We start from the raw sequence: 18134 nt of genomic DNA, 5'->3' as shown, positions 1-18134 counted from the left end.
GCTGTGGCTCAAGTGGTAGAGTGCTAGCCTTGAGCTGAAGAGCTGAGGGACAGTACCCAGGCCCAGAGTTCAGGCCCCACGACCAGACCAAAAAAAATAATAACTTATTTGTTCAGTACTTCAGTTATTGGGAATTGATGGCATTTGGACCTGAGTTACTTTTGGAGTACATATGTAAGAAAGTAACGAAAAAGTCTCCTCAGTGAAGGGAACAAACAGGTCTATAATTTATGGTATTTTTGCTTTGTAGTAGGCTACATCCTTCTCTACCAAGTTGTGTTTAGAAAATTTGATCTTCCCTTATTTCAAAAAAAATATACCGCTGCCCTTCTCTTTGCTTTTATTAACAGTTTTCTCTCTGTATCTAGTGGGTATTAGTTCTAGCCCCAATATCTGTTCTCAGATTTTGCTTAACTGCTATTTTTACCAAATGACAAGTTTCCATATAACCTACACATAAACTCCTGTGTTCTTTGAATCATCTCTAGATTGATTTCTTATAATATCTAATACATTGTAAATGCTGCATATTTGTTGCTAGATTGTCTTATAATAGTGGGGCATAATGACAAGAAAAGTGTATGTACTGTACAGAAGCAGGCTTTTTTCCTATTTTAACATATTTGGTCTAAGTGATTAAATATATAAATGTAAAACCCATGGACATTTGAGGCCAGCTGTATTATACATTATTTTTGTTGGCCAGATGTGTTGGTAGTATGTACAGTCCTAGTCCTCAGGAGGCTTAGGCAAGTTCCATTCTAACTTGGATTATTTAGTCCAAGAGGCCTCTCTAAAAACAAAATTATTGTATTACATACACATTTGAGAGTCTATATTCTGTAGAACAATTTTATACTTATTCATAAAGATCATTTCTAAGTGTTTAGTAGCTCTTAGTACTTATATTTAAAAGAAAACTAAACATTTATTTTACTGTTACAAAGGTAAATTGAAATGTGGCATATTTGTTGATTGTAGCTACATGATTCTGGGATATGTACTCTTCAAATTTATTTCTTTTTCTGTTAATTTTCTTCCTTTAAACAGTAGCCTGATTGGGTTTCTGCTACATCATTAAGCCAGGGGGTTAAAGTTCTATAAAAAGTCTGATAGTGTATGTAATATAGGATGTGGACAACATAGTTCCTTTTACAGCTACACAGAACTGCCCTCATAATATGAAAGCAGCCATAGTAGACAATGAATGAACATGGATGTCTTCCAATGAAACTTGATTTACAGACACAATATTTGCCAGTTCAGCATTCTGGCTATAGTTCAGTGACTCCTTTATTAATCTGTAAAATTCAAGTTCTATTACATTTTCAGTGTTATTCATAGTTAAATTCCTACTACTGAGTTGTCCTTCAACAGATATCACTGATAAAAATCTTGATATTCGCCTGGCCCCGGTGGCTCACCCTGTAATCCTAGCTACTCAGGAAGCTGAGATCTGAGGATTGTGGTTCAAAGCCAGCCGGGGCAGGAAAGTCCGTGAGACTCTTATCTCCAATAATCCACTAGAAAACCGGAAGTGGCGCTGTGGCTCATGTGGTAGAACGCTAGCCTTGAGCTGAAGAGCTGAGGGACAGCGTCCAGGCCCAGAGTTCAAGCCCTAGGACAGACAAAAAAAAAAAAAAATCTTGATATTTCTGGCTAAAAAAATAGTCTATAAACCTAATGTATTCAAATAACTGTAAGGTCCGCTCCTGGCGAGCAGATTCCACTCTCCTTGCAGCAAAGTCTCCGCCCAGTACCTGAATTACTTACGCAGCTGGCACACCTGGAAGAGGTCACATCTGCATCCGCTGAGGTGACATCTGAATTTGATGTGGCCACACCTTTCTCCGCCCATACCCTAGATAAGGCCTAGCCCAGATGCTCTCTTTTCTAGCTCTTTTCTCTCTCTTTCCCAGCTCTCTCTCTGTCTCAGCTCTTTCCCAATTCCCTTTTCTAGCTCTTTCTCACCTCTTTCCCAGGCCTTTCCCAGCCACCTGGAGGGTCAACGTGGCCTGGTGCCAGCCAGAATGATGAATAAACTACCCCTTACCTGAATACCACATGCATGGTGCTGTTCTTACTCGGCCACCTCTTTTTAAAAACCTAACAATAACAAAACTGTCTTCTGCTAGTCTAGGTTTATACATTGCAGTTGTCATATTTCTAGATTGCAATAGTTTCTCAGTCTTTATCTTGTGATATGACTCTTTAAAAATATCATTTTTGTTGTATCTTGATTTTATTCCCTTTTATCTTTTTAGAAGGACAGCTAAAATAAAAGTGGTAATATAGTTTTCTCAATGCTCTAGACATGTGCACATGTGAAGGTGCCTCTATTATTGGTGGTATTGATTTCTTCACTGTCAAGATTTCCTTTTGTAAGGAAAAGAATTTAATACTAAGATACTATCCTAGTCCCATGGTCAGTCACAGGCTGCATTCTGCTCTGCAGGAGAGCTTGCTCTTTTTCCTATTCATTTGTAGGTGTGTCAATTTATTAAAGATATCATTTTGAAGTCCTAGATCTTCAGGTTGTGTTTTTTTTTTTCATGGTACTGGTAGTACTGAGGTTTGTTACATCAGCCAAATGTATCATAGCAGTCCTGGAATTCTAGCATGAGAAGTTCTTGTTCCTTGTTGTAACTGCCTCCCACTGGTTGTCCCTGGGAAGGGTGAGGTGGGAAGGAGGATGTGGAGAACTTGCTCTTGAAGTGATACAGGAAGGAAAGTAAAGAGAGGTAAAGAGAGGCTCCCAGAGGTGGATTGAGGCAGTGGTTGTAGTCTAGAGCAGTATCTTCAACCTTTATCTGTACATTCTTCCTCAAATACTATGGCAATCTAAATTGTGAACATATTTTAAAGTTCATACCCAATATTCCTCACTAAATTTCTATTTATTTAACCACTTGGGACTTGGGGGTAGGAAGTTTGAGAATTCCAAGGCCAAAAAGGGAAATAACAAACTGAAGACCCTGATATAATCAAACAAGCAAACAAAACTCCCGCCAAGACAGAAACAAAAGAGCAGGGAGCCTGTTAAGTGATAGAGTGTTTAGCCCTGGGTTTAGTCCCCAGTACTGGGTGTGGAAGAGCATGTTTCTATGTGTGTGTGTGTGTGTGTGTGTGTGTTATATAAACATATGTATGTGTATTTGCAAAGGATATGGTGTTATGCAGAGGACATTGTATTATGTATAGATATTGATATTTTAAAATAAATATTATATCAGTTTAAAATGGGATATAATTGCATAGCAAAGTGATGCACATTTCCATCCATTAAAAAAAGAATGAATTTACTGGACACTGGTGGCTCACACCTGTAATCCTAGCTACTCAGGAGGCTGAGATCTGAGGATCATCATTTGAAACCAGCCCAGGCAGGAAAGTTTGAGACTCTTATCTCCAATAAATTATCAAAGAAGCCAGAAGTAGAGCTGTGGCTCAAATGGCAGAGTGCTAGACTTGGGCAAAAAAAACTCAGGAACAGTGCTCAGGCCCCCAGTTCAAGCCTCAGGACTGGCACAAAAATTAAAAAAAAAGAATTTACATAACAATGTATCTTGCCCTCTTTCCATTTCCTGAACAAGTTGATCTTTGTATATTTTTGTGCTTCAGAGTTTTGTTTGTCCTTATATTTTTGGTACAAAAACATTTATATAGAGATATTTAAAATTTGAATTTCCTGTGATCATAAAACAATTTTTTCTTAATGATTTTCGATTGCTTTTATTTTTAATTTTATTATTTTATTTTGGGTCCGGTCGTGGGGCCTGAACTCTGGGCCTGGGCATTGTCCCTCAGCTCTTCAGCTCAAGGCTTAGCACTCTACCACTTGAGCCACAGCACCACTTCTGTCTCTTTTTTTTCTGCTTATGTGGTGCTGAGGAATCCAATCCAGGGCCTCATGCATGCAAGGCAAGCACTCTACCATTGAGCCACCTTCCCAGCCCATCGATTGCTTTTAATATTTAGTATTTAGAGGCTTTTTGGGGGGGCTGGTTCTGGGGTTCAAGCTCTGGACTTAGTTGCTGTCCCTGAGCTTCTTTTTGTTCAAGGCTAGTGCTATACCACTGGAGCCACAGTGTCACTACCAGCTTTTTTCTGACTAATTGGAGATAAGATTCTCATGGACTTTCCTACCCAGATTAGCTTCAAACCACAGTCCTCAGATCTCAGCCTCTTGCGTAGCTAGGATTACAGGCATGTAACTAGAGTGTTTAACTAGAGGATATTTTTGAGCTGAAGTACAGATACTCCTTGAGAACTGCTAAATGAATGGAGTATAAAGCTTGAAACAGGTTGAGGACAAGAGCTGATCAAAGGAAATTTGACGAATTCACCAGAAGGCATGTGTGTCTGTGGTGGGGGCTGGTGGTAGAGGGGAACAGAAGTAAGGGGGGAGCAAGACCATCGGAAATGCCAAAGGAGGACTGAATAACTATATAGTGGCTTCCTTATAGCTTCACTGGGAATATTTACACGTTTTACTACCTAGCAGGACACTTGGTATATATGGTCACCTGGATGTATTTGAACAAGAAAGGATGATTCCATCCTCAGAGCTTGATAAAAGGTGTTTTCAGAATTGAATTTTGTACTTTACGAAATAGGCTTTTGGTCAGCTGATTTTAAGTCCAAGAAATGCTGCATATTTCCCAGATGAGTTTTTTTTTCTTCTTGTATTTCACAATTCCTTTCAATAAATGCTTTCCTTGAAACAAGAAAAAAAGAAAAGAGAAAACACGCTGAAGTCACATTAGTATTTTTTATATCTAGAAACAAACCCAGATGCAGAGTGGGAGGGAAGATCTGTAGTTGTCAGACGCTGTCATAGATATTATCTTTCTATGTATGTCTTAAAACTCTAGAAAACAAGCAGGTATTTTTGTAGCGAAGGAAATATATGAGTTAGATACTTACTTAAGTTCACATTGACAGTTCATAAGTCATGGAACATGAAATTTGAACATAGGCCTGACTTACCTTTAAAAAAAGTTTCCCTTTTCATTGCATTTGCTCAGTGAACTTTTAAAAATGCAAATATTTTAGACAATGTTTTCCTTAAAACATCTGAAAAGTGGGATGTTGGTTTCTGTTTTTATGTATTGCTGTGTTAGGTGCAGAAAACTGGGAGTGATTTTGTCTGTTCTGAATGAGCTGATATCTTTATACAGTTCTGTATTAACAGATAAATGTCCTTACTAAATGTCCTTATATGTACTTGATTCTATTAGGATTCCATTTTATATTAGTAAGCGATTTGTCACATAGCTTTTTCATGGAAAGATCCTGCTTTACAATTAAATATTAGATTTTGACGAATGCCTACATAGATTTTACTGGAAATATGTCTCATGTGGACCATCTAGAAGATCTCCCCTTTTCTCTTTCATCATTGCTCCCCTTTGTCTAGCCCTGGCAGCTGAAACAGTAAGTTCACAGGGAAAGAATGTCAGAATTTGATGAAGGTGGATATAACTTGGAAAAGGTATTACAAAATGACCATTCTTAAAAAAACTATTCATTTCCACAGTTTTTTTTGAATAAGTTTTTTATTGTGAAAATACTGTACAGAGGGGTTACAGTTACATGAGCAAGGTAATGAGTACATTTCTTATCAAACATTGTTGCCTCCTCTCTTGTTTTTTCCCCTGCCATCCCTTCCTTCCCAGCTCCACAATTACACTCCCCCGCCACCCCGTCCTACAAATTGTAAAGTTTGCTTTTCAACATAGTGTCTTGTGCACTTCATTGTTACAATGGGGGCAACCTGTATCCCTATTTAAACATTTTGCTTTTTCTCTTCCCCTCCCCAAATTATACCAACATCAAATACAGTGAAAACAGGGGTTACACTGTGGGGAAGAAACATACAAAGCAACAAAAAAAATCACATGGTGCCTTATAAATATGTTAGACACAATAGCAAGCAAGAAAAAAAAAACACTGTGTTCCTATCTTGGGGGTTCATTTTGCTTGACTTCATCTTTTCTTGTCATATGTACATAGCTTTTTGACCTTTTCTACTTGTTCCAGACATATACTAGTTATTGCAAATAAGGGAAACCATGGGACCTATGTTTCTTTGGACCTGGCTTACTTCACTTAATATAATTTTCTTAATAGTCTTTCCATTTCCTAACAAATGGGGCGATGTCATTCTTTATATATATATATATATATATATCACATTTTCTTGATCCATTCATCTACTGAGTAGCATATGTGTTGGTTCCATATCTTAGCTATGGTAAATAATGCTGCATTAGTTGTGCTGGTAGCTTTAGTATGATCCAAGATCATTTGGGTAAATGCCCAAAAGTGGGATTGCTGGGTCATAGGGGAGCTCTATGTGGAATCTTGAGGAACCTCCACACTGCTTTCCAAAGTGGTTGAACAAGTTTACACTCCCACCAACAATGCAGTAGGGTTCCCTTCTGGCCACATCCAGCATCTGTTATTATTAGATTTCTTGATTATAGCCATTCTAACTGGGGTGAGGTGGGGTCTCAATGTTGTTTTGATTTGCATTTCTTTTATGGCTAGAGAGGTTGAGCATTTCTTCATGTGTCTATTGGCCACTCTTATTTCCTCTTCAGAGAAGTTTGTCTTTAAGTCTTTACCCCACTTATTAATTGGGCGGTTGTTTTTTGAGGATTTGTTGTTGGGGGATTTAATTTTTTTAGTTTCAGGTATATTTTAGATATGAGACCCTTGTCCATTGTATGGCTAGTAAAGATCTTCTCCCAATCTGTGGGCTTCTATTGATCTTGCTAGCTATATCATTTGCCATGCAGAAGCTCTGCAATTTCATGCAATCCCATTTGTCCAACCTTTCTTTGATTTGTTGTGTTTCTGGGTCTCTATTAAGAAGATTTCGACCTGGGTCAAGGAAACCTAGGGTTTTTCCTATTCCTTCCTATAATGTTTTCAGGGTGTCTGCTTTGACTCCGAGGTCTTTGATCCATTTGGAGTTGATTCTGGTGCAGGGTGATATAAAAGGATCTAGCTTTAGTTTTCTACAAGTGATTAACCAATTTTTCCAGCACCATTTACTGAAGAGGCTGTCTTTTCTTCCATTCTATTTTTTTAGCTCCCTTATCAAAGATTAGGTGGCTATAGGTCTGTGGGTTCATTTCTGGGTTTTCAATTCTGTTTCATTGGTCTTGAGGTCTGTCTTGTGCCAGTACCAAGCTGTTTTGATTCCTATAGCTTTGTAGTAGTTTGAAATTTGGTTTTGATATTCCTCCAGTATCGTTCTTTCTGTTAAGGATCATTTTTGCTATTTGGGATCTTTTATTGTTCCATATGAATTTTTGGATTGCCTCTTCTATTTCCTTGAAGAATGAGGTTGTAATATTGATAGGTATCGTATTGAATTTGTAGATAGCCCTGGGAAGTATTGCCATTTTTAGGATATTGATCCTTCCAATCCAGGAGCATGGGAGGTTTTTCCACTTTCTAAGTTCTGCTTTGATTTCCTTTTTCATGTTTTTACAGTTTTCATTGTAGAATGACCATTGTTTTTTATATACTTTTTAATCATTATAAAATTTCAAATGACTTTAAAGATATTATATAATTTTGATTTTTATCTTGTCAATGAGGATACCCAATTTTGAGAGTTATGAAACTAGTGTATTGTTGGTGGTGGTCTTTAGTGTTCAAGAATCTATCATCTTTTGTTATCCAGAAAGAAATGTCACACAAGAAAGAATTCGGTCTTCAAAGTATTGACTATTGGTATACTTATGAAATATCTCTCTTAACTGTCTGTCTTCGTATCCTTTTTGTCATAATAATATGACCACTCCAGCTATTTATGCTTTTTTTGGGGGGGAGGTGTCCTGTTGTGGGGCCTGAACTCTGGGCCTGGGCGCTGTCCCTCAGCTCTTCAGCTCAAGGCTAGCTCTCAACCACTTGAGCCACAGCACCGCCTCTGGCTTTTTTCTTTTTGCTTATGTGGTGCTGGGGAATTGAACCCAGGGCCTCGGGCATGCAAGGCAAGCACTCTACCACTGAGCCACCTTCCCAGCCTTATGCTTTTTAATTTTACTTAAAAAAAATCCTTTTCAGGCTGTGTGTATTCAGTGGCTCACAGCTGTAATCCTAGCCACTCAAGAGGCCGAGATTTGAGGATTGTGGTTGAAAGCTAGCCAGGCAGGAAAGTTCCTGAGACTCTCAATTAATCACCAAAAACCTGGAAGTAGAGCTGTGGCTATAGTGGTATAGCACTAGTCTGAGCTCAGGACTTTATTTTAAGCCCCAGGACTCACACACACACACACACACACACACACACACACACACACACACACACACACCCTTTTCAGTTTGACAATTTGAATTTCAGGTGGTTGAAATTTTGAGGTAAACTAACAATAGTTCAATGTTATTTTTTCATTAATCTGGTCATTTTTACCTCTTTACTGAAATAGTTTATTTCTCTTCATTGGTTGAATTTAGGTCTCCTCTTTTGCTGTTTGTCTTTTGAGTTAACTAAATATTGTTTAGTATTCCATTCTTACTCCCCCATTGACTTCTTGCATGTTTTAGACATTCCTCTCAAGACTGTAAATGTTTATCTTTAATTTGTATATATTTAAAGATAGGAGGACTGGGAGCATGGCTTAACTTGTCAGAGTGCTTGTTTGCCTAGCAAGTATGAGATCTTGAGTTCAAAACCCAATTCTAATTAACAATTGGTACCTTGTAGCAAAATAGCTTCATTTATTCCTCTTATGCTGTTACTCACTTAACGGTATTACGAGTTATGCCATCCATTCGGGTATATATGACACAGGAATTTTCCAGTAGTTGTGGTAGTATTACTACTTGTGAACACATTGGTTCTGCTGGGTTAGGGATAAAAAGGGAACAGCTGTCTGTTCTGTGTGCTTGTTTGCCAGATTTTTGGTTGCTGGCACATCCTTTTGCCAGAAATGAACTTTGCCTTGTCAAATTCCTTTCAAGTTGGTTTTCTTATTCCTATGTGATACCCCAACATCATGAGTTATATCTAACATATTTACACACAGTCTTGACATTTCTGACATTCTTTGTCTTTTTCCACATTCAATTCCCACCTGGTGGTTTTTTGGATTTTTTTTTGAAGAGTTTAATATTAATACCTTCTATAACAATGCTCAATAGGAAGTGTACTCATTACCTTACTCATGTAACTGTAACCCTCTGTATAATATCTTTACAATAAAAATATTAATATCGGGCTGGGAAGGTGGCTCAGTGGTAGACCGCTTGCCTTGCATGCGTAAGGCCCTGGGTTCGATTCCTCAGCACCACATAAGCAAAAAGAAAAAAGCCGGAAGTGGCGCTGTGGTCAAGTGGTAGAGCGCTAGCCTTGAGCTGAAGAGCTGAGGGACAGCGACCAGGCCCAGAGTTCAGGCCCCACTACTGGACCCCCCCAAAAAATATAAATAATAAAAATATTATCTTCTAACACACGTACTGTTTGCTGGTTAATGTTGGTTCAAATAAGTCTGCTCTCATTATTAATCATTTTCTCAATATAAAGTGAGGTATTCTGGATAGTTAAAAAAATTTTATAACTAGCTTTTAAGCCACTTTACATATATTTATTTATTTATTTATTTATTCATTTATTTTTGTCAGTCATGGGGGCTTGAACTCTGGGCCTGGGTGCTATCCCTGAGCTCTTCAGTTCAAGGCTAGCACTCTATCACTTGATTCACAGTGCTACTTCTGGTTTTCTGTTGGTTAACTGGAGATATGAGTCTCACAGACATTCCTCCCTGGGAAGCTTTGAACTGTGATCCTCAGATCTCAGCCTCCTGAGTAGCTAGGATTACAGGTGTGAGCTACTGGTGCCTGGCTTTAAGCAACTTTATGATATGGGCTGTTGTAATTTTTTTTCTCATCAGATTTTACTGAATCCTTTAATGAATATTTTTCATCAAATCTGGACAAATTTTATCCATTCTTGCTTCAATTTTCATTTTTTTTTTCTTCTGGTTCTAGGGACTGAACTCAGGGACTATGAGCTGTCGGTATTATTGGTATTTTCCTGCTTTTTCTTAAAAATTGAATTGTAGACCTTATGTATTTTACTTTATTGATTGCTAAATACTTTCACATTCATTTATATACTTTTGGATGTTTTTTGAGACACAGATAATGTTTCTAGGAAACAATCTGGTCATTTTATGGCTTGCCTGATGCTTTGTTAGGACAAACTAGGGCTTCCATTAGTATAAAGCTAATTGTTATTTGCCTAATCCAGTGTTATACCTCTTTCAATACTCTGCCTCTCGCCCTATGTATTACAGTTATTGTTGTTTTTTGTTGTTTTTGCCTTTTCCCATTGTGAATCCACCATTCACAATAAATATTCCCGATCCTTTGTAATAATCAGGGTTTTCTGTCCAACTGATCTTTTCAGATAAATTTTCCTAGATTCTCATATATATATATATATATATATATATATATATATATACAGTTCTAATACTAAAATCTCAAAGAAGGAGACCTTCTAGGGTGTCAAGTACAGTGGTTCATGCCTGTAATCCCAGCACTCATGAAGGAGGATTGAAAGTTTGAGACTACCCTGGGCTAATATTAGTAAGGCCTCGTCTTGAAAAACAAATTAAGAAGGGAATCTTGTGTAGCTCATAGAAGCTCTTCCCTTTTGTTTTTTGGGTTTTTTGGGGGGTCCGGTTGTGGGGCCTGAACTCGGGGCCTGGGCGCTGTCCCTCAGCTCTTCAGCTCAAGGATAGTGCTCTACCACTTGAGCCACAGCGCCACTTCCGTTTTTTTTCTTTTTGCTTATGTGGTGCTGAGGAATTGAACCCAGGGCCTTGTGCATGCAAGGCAAGCACTCTACCACTGAGCCACCTTCCCAGCCCCGAAGCTCTTCCTTTTTGAATATCTTCTCTGTTTCTGTACCCTGCAAATTCTTACTTCACTGACTCCCTGGCCTCAGGGATTTCCCTGTCACTCTCTTTCCAGGCAGTCAGTTATATAAGTATAAGGATGAATCTTAATTATTTCTTATTTCTCAGGAACCACTATCCTGTACTGCCTTTTGTCCAGTATCTGAAACTATGATTTGTTGTGGTCTTTCTTAGCAAAATTTAGAGTAATAGACTGCCAGAGAAGCACGCAGACATCCAGGTACAGAGACCAGAGGGAGGTTTATTGCCAGGAAAGAGGCCAGCAAGACTCCTTCTCACAAAGGAGGAATGAGGGCTGGGAAGGTGGCTCAGTGGTAGAGCATTTGCCTTGCATGCCTGAGGTTCTGGGTTCGATTCCTCAGCACCACATAAGCAAAAAGAAAAAAGCCAGAAGTGGCACTGTGGCTCAAGTGGTAGAGTGCTAGCCTTGAAGTGAAGAGCTGAGGGACAGCGCCCAGGCCCAGAGTTCAGGACCCACGACCGACCCAAAAAAACAAACAAACAAACAAAAAAGGAGGGATAAGAAGAAGCCCTGGCTCTTGTCTGAGGTGACCTATATAACCTAAGAGGTTTAGGAGGGGCTAGAAGGGGCTAGGAATTGGAGACTCTGGTGTGGACATAAGGGCCAGGCGCTTCATCATAGCAGACTAGGATTTATGGCTGCTATCCAAATAGTAGATAAAGGTTCCTGCAACTGCCCAGACCTGAAGGTCACTCTAAGGGGCTCTTGTTGCCTTATATGGTGGTAGCTGTCCCAGAGAAGTGACATCCCAAGGTAGAGAGGGTTGGAAGTTGATTATTTACTGCCTTTACTTAGCGGGCCTAGTGTTGCCTTGGAAGGGAGCATGCTAAGCTATGGAGAGGGGAAGGAGTGGACTAAGCTATGGAAAGGGACTCAATTTGCTAACAGTCTTTTAAATTTTTTTTTGATATACAGCATATGAAGGTAAACTTTCCCCTTGATATTTCCTTTTTGTCACAAGTGGAATTACATGTTTAGATTTTTTTTTTTACCATCAATACTTGTTTTTATTTTACCAAGTTCAAATATTTTAAAGTAAATGCTACTTTTTGTAGGCTTTCTGATGATAATCTGTTGGGAGTAAAAATATTCTCCTATATTATCTGTTTAGTCAGTTTGCCAAGATTGGCCTTTGCTAATATATTAATTTTCTTTAAAAAAATGGCATTTTAAAATATCAAAGGATAGGCTGGGGATGTGGCTTGGTGGTAGAGTGCTTGCCTAGTATGCATGAAGCCCTGGGTTCAATTAGTCAGTACCATATAAACAGATTCTTCTTTTAAAAAGCCTGAAGTGCCATAGTCATTCAAGTGGTAGAGTGCTAGCCTTAAGCAAAAAAGAAGCTCAGGGACAGTGCTCAAACCCTGAGTTCAAGCCTTAGGACTGGCAAAAAATAAATTATTTAATTAAATAAAATATCAAAGTAATAGCATTGGAAATTGGCTCAGGAAATAATGCCTCTTTTCTATTACTCATATACCAACACTTGGGAGAAACTTGTTATATGTTGTTTTCCTCCTAAGGAAAGTGGGTGGAGCAAAGATAAAATCTTATTTTGAGTGAAGAGCAGATTGATTTAAAAAAATACAAAGTGTTTACTTTGTGCCAGGCAATATTAATGGAGATAAACAGTGAATAAAGTGTTTCAGCTCAGATCTTAATGTGGATTACTAGACTACTGATTTGTCAGGAGGTGGCAGACACTGATGGGGAAAAGTTAGTCAAAAGCACCAGAGTAGGAATGCAAAAAAATGCTTTGAAAGTGATTGGGAATTGGGAAAGGCCTAAAGTGAATGAGATCAGATTTTAAAAGATAGTAAGAGCTGATGAGCAGATTGCTATAGAAATAATTTTATTAAAGTTTGAGTTAAATTCAAAATTTATGAAAGTAACAAATGAACAATATAATTTTAAAACAATGTTATACAACATTTGATAGTTTAAAGTGACTGATTACAGAGTGCTGCGATATTCCAATGTTAATAAGTCAATTGATGCCCAAGGGGACAAAATTACTTCCTCAAGAAACAAAGCTCCTAAGTTCAGAAAGGATATTCACCTAGGCCTTCTGATTTTAAATATTAAGTGTTATCTCTTCAATTGTTCAATTTATAATGCTAAGTAACCCAAATGTTGTATTAAGTGATTTGTTTAAGCCTATGCCTAAAATAATACTGACAGTATAGGGTGCTGTATGTTTAGCCTGGGGTGGGGTGGGCTTTGGGTATAATTTTGGTTTTATTTAGTCTTCATTTGCTTTTGTATTATTAGCACTAATTAGCGCTTATTAGTTTTATTAGCACTAAGCTTAATGCTAAAGAGCTTTTGAAGCTATTTCTGGAGCATACCCCACTATTGATTTTCCATTGTAGAAGTTTTGAAATCTTTTTATACTGCTGTTTTGGGGGCTTAAGGACAGTGTTGAAATTAAGTGCAGAAATGATAGGTCCAGGGGCTGGGAAGGTGGCTCAGTGGTAGAGTGCTTGCCTTGCATGCCTGAGGCCCTAGGTTCGATTCCTCAGCACCACATAAGAAAAAAGTCGGAAGTGGCACTGTGGCTCAAGTGGTAGAGCGCTAGCCTTGAGCTGAAGAGCTGAGGAGCAGCGCCCAGGCCCAGAGTTCAGGCCCCACAACCGGACCTAAAAAAAAAAAAAGAAATGATAGATCCAGAACCCAGTCCAGATGACTAACTGCCCTGGATGCTTTCTGCTCAGTCCCCAGGACCTGCTGCTACTTTTGAAAAATAGGTCTGAGAAGGTTTATACAGTACTTGTCACTGGGGGAGGTGAGAAAAAAGTAATTGGGACTGTGTCCAGTAGCAGACAAGAAATAATTCAAATACCCTAGAAAAATATCCTTGACTGGTGATACTGAGGTGTTAGAGGAATTTGAAGAGCTGAGCATGGAAGTGCAAGTCTATAATCCTAGTGAGGTGGGAAGGGGGAGGAGGATCTGGAGGAGGGTAGCCTGAGCTACATATCAAGACCTTGTCTCAAGGTCTTGAAGGAGGAGGGAGGGAGGGAAGAGAGAGAAAGGAAGAAAGGAAAGAAAGAAAGGGAGAAAAATTTAAGAGAGTGACTGATGAGGCTTGGCAACAGGTTTGGATTGCTAGTCACAGAATTGCACCAATAGAAGTCTTGATTAGAGATATTCAAGGAAGGAGTGTTTTAAGATAGTTCTAGGTGCCACATATGTATTGTATCAGTTAATGATGCCTTAGTTAACTGGAGATTAAGAGTCTCACCATCTGTTTTTTTCCCCAGGCTGACTGAGCCACTGCTCTCCTTGGATATCAGCTGTTAGAGTACTAAGATTAGAGACATGAACACCTAGTACCCACTTTGAACTTTCTTTTTAATTAACAGATTTATGGAATTGTATTTCTGAAATATAAGTTAAATAGTTCCTAAAATCTCTCATTTACAAGTGTCCTTCCCTCCCTCATTCCCTTCCCTCTTTCCTTCAGCTTCAGAAACTTGTTAACTAGTAGGTTTTGCCTTCTCTCATTTGAAACTCAGATTCTTTGAGAAGATGGATTCTGGACCTCCATGGGCAAGAGTGAGAGTTAAATAAGCAGAGGTGAGGGAACCTTCCAATTTACCTGCACACTTGGAAAAGGAAAGAGGACGAGTGCTGACTGAGAACTGAAGGAGCCTCCATCTAAGGCAGTAAGTGGCCCAGAAATCCCCAAGAACATATGTGGCAGCTGGGAAAAAGTGCTGAAATGTAAGAGTAGTGAAGGACTATCCTCTCCTCACAGCTCAGGTAACTTTGTCACCATTGGAAAGGACAATGAGGTCTCTCAGAAGCTCAAGCACAGCTGTTAGAGGATTCTGACCACTCAGATGGTCAGACAGATGGGAGTGGAAGAAGGCAGGAATGTTTTCCAGTTTTGTCCCTTCCTGTGGTGATACCAATTGACCTGGCTGGACAGGCTTCTGTGAGGATTGGTGTCAGATGACCATGTTAAAATGTTCCAGATGGCTGGGCATTGGGGGCTTACGCCTATAATCCTAGCTATTCAGAAGGCTGAGATCTGAGGATCACGGTTCAAAGCCAGTTTAGGCAAGAATGTCTATGAGATGCTTATCTCCAATAAACTACTCAGAAAAAGCTGGAAGTGGCACTGTGGCTCAAATGGTAGAGTTCTAGCCTTGATCCAAAGAAGCTCAGGGAGAGCACTCAGGCCCAAGCCAGAGTTCAAGCCCCAGGACTGGCAATAATAATAATAATAATAAAGTTCCAAATGCACTTTCTCAGTGCCAGAACCAAGCAGCTTACAATATTCTTGTCATCAAGGTAGCCTCCATGTGGCCAAACAAATGCAAAGACCTTGATGCTCTTGAAACTCTGCTTGAGCTAAAAGTGTCAAAAGAAAATAAGATGCAAGGTATGAATTAACAATTCCCTTGAATATCAGACAAATTGAATCAGATTCAGGCACCTCCTAAAAGCCATAATAACATAACCCAGCCAGTCCATTCTTACTGCAAAAATGAAAAATTCAAATTACAGTGATGCAGATCATGTCCTTATCACCAGGATTTTTTATCTTACACCATCAATAGGTTGTGCTTTCTGCCTGATCTTCTGAGATTTATGGCAATTGCTTTGAATAGTACAGTGTAGTTTAGATACTTTTTAAGAGGTCATGTATCAAATTAAAAGCTGACTTAATTTTGTGTCTCTATTTTTCCTAGTTCACCCATTCAGGAGCTTACAGATGCCTTCTCTGTGCACCACACAATCAAGCTGAAAAAGAGGATTCTTGCTGGTGTGGAATTCATATCTATCATTGTACCTATTCAAGAGGCTGAGGTCTAAGGATTGGGTTTTGTTCCATCCCAGGCAAGAAATTCCCTGTGCCTCTTATCTCCAATTAACCAACAAAAAAGCTAGAAGTGGAGTTATGACTCCAAGTGTTAGTGTACCATCCTTGATTTTAAAAACTCAAGTGAAACATAAGCCCTGAGTTAAAGCAACCCCCCCCACACACACAGATGTATTGTTTGGGGATTACTTAAGATTTGTGTATATCAGTAGTACAGCTAGATGATGAGCTGCCATTTGCATGGGATCCATATATCAGCACTGAAAATGCTGCATCCTAGGAACCCTCAGCCTCAAGGAAACAGTAATGATTTCTGTCCTTATTCTCTTTTCTTAGGAAACTGTTTTACATTGCTACATATTAAAAAGAGAGTATTAACTTCCAAATACCTTCAGTTCCTTCCTCAGTTTTTCAGAACGGAATGTAGAAAACATCCCAGGTTCAGAAAACAGTATCATTACTTTCCACAAAAAGATAAACCTCTTAATTATTCATGGTTGTCTCTCCCTCTCACACTCGGTTCACATGGCAAACTCACCATGCAAATTAAAACTTCAGCTAAATAACAACTTTTACCGAAAGACATAATCATGTGTAGAAAAAGGAAAAGCAAAAAACAAGAAAGGATGGGTTTACCAGACCCCCCCCAAAAAAAAACCATTGTTTCCTTCATTTGTAGTAATTAGAATGTGCCTATAAATCTACCAGTAAACACTGGACACCAGTGGCTCACGCCCATAATCCTAACTACTCAGGAGGCTGAGATCTGAGAATGGTGGCAGGAGAAGTCCATGAGACTCTTATTTCCAATAAACCACCAGAAAACTGGAAGTGGCACTGTGGCTCAAGCGGTAGAGCACTAGCCTTGAGCTGAAGAGCTGAGGGACAGTGCCCAGGCCCAGAATTCAAGCCCCACTACCCACCAAAAAAAAAAAAAAAAAATCTACCAGTAAACTCAAGAAAAAGAGGGAAGAGGTAAAACTATTTAAAAGAAATGTACTTATTACCAGATATGTAACCGTGACCCCACTGTACATCACCTTTACAATTAATAATTAATTTTTAAAAAAGAAAGGATAGCTCTGTGCTAACAGTGGGGCCCTGACCTATACCACATTCAGTGTGTCTCTTCCTTTCTTCCACACATTTGTGTCTCCAATGTCACCTTCTTCTACTGACCTCAGCCTTTCAGCACCAACCATCATCAATAACTGGCACAAGGGATGTGTGTGTATGCCAACATTGGGGCTTGAATTCTGGATCAGCATTTTTGCTTACATCTGGAAGACTACAACTTGAGATAAACCTCCAATTCTGACTTTTTGCTAGTTAATTGGAGATAACAGTCTCATAGACTTGTATGCCCCAAGCTGGCTTCAAAACCTCCATCCTCAGATCTCAGCCTTCTGAGTTAACTAGGATTATAGGCATGCACCACCAGCATTAGGCTTGGCACAAGCATCTTTAAGATCTTCAAAGTAGAATTCTCCTTGGTAAGCATTTCTGGGATATTCACTTTCTTGCAAACAATCATTCACTTAGTCCACAGATGGTACCTGAGTTTTTTTCAAGCTATGGAATAATTACAAAGAGAAAAATGGCAAGAAATTGCAGATTATAATTAGCTTTGTGAGTCTAGAATCAGGAAGCAATTTAGACCAAAGATGGACCAGAAAGGTCCTTCCTGGCCTACTCTTTGGGCCAAACTTATAATATGAAAAGAGGTAGAATTAGACCAAACTTGACAGAACCTATCTTGGCCCTACTGTCGGTGATTTTTTTTAAAAAAAGTAAGGTACCTAGAGCATCTTGTGGTTGCTATGAATAAAACAGATAAAATCAAGTAATTCACAAGTAGAATGTGCATACATGCAGGAGATACAGAGTTTCTGCTGGACACCAGTAGCTCACACATATAATCCTAGCTACTCAGGAGTCTGAGATCTGAGCATCATGGTTCAAAGCCAGTCTGAGGAGAAAAGTCTGAGACCCATCTCTAATTAACCATCAAAAAGCCAGAAGTGGATCTATGTCTCAAGTGACAGATTGTTAGCCTTGAGCAAAAAATCTAAGGGACAGAGAGCCTCAGCTACTAGGGCCAGCTCCAGTGCCAGCACAGAAAGCAAGAAAGCAAGAAACAAATAAGAGGAGAGAGGGCTGGGAAGGTGGCTCAGTGGTAGAGCGCTTGCCTTGCATGCATGAGGCTCTAGGTTCAATTCCTCAGCACCATGTAAGCAAAAAGAATAAAAGCTGGAAGTGGTGCTGTGGCTCAAGTGGTAGAGCGCTAGCCTTGAGCTGAAGAGCTGAGGGACAGCGCCCAGGCCCAGAGTTCAGGCCCCAC

Source organism: Dipodomys ordii, unplaced genomic scaffold (genome assembly GCF_000151885.1).
Source record: "Dipodomys ordii isolate 6190 unplaced genomic scaffold, Dord_2.0 Scaffold283, whole genome shotgun sequence".
Lineage (NCBI taxonomy): Eukaryota > Metazoa > Chordata > Mammalia > Rodentia > Heteromyidae > Dipodomys > Dipodomys ordii.
The sequence above is the reverse complement of the archived record's forward strand: the minus strand, read 5'-3'. Positions refer to the sequence as shown.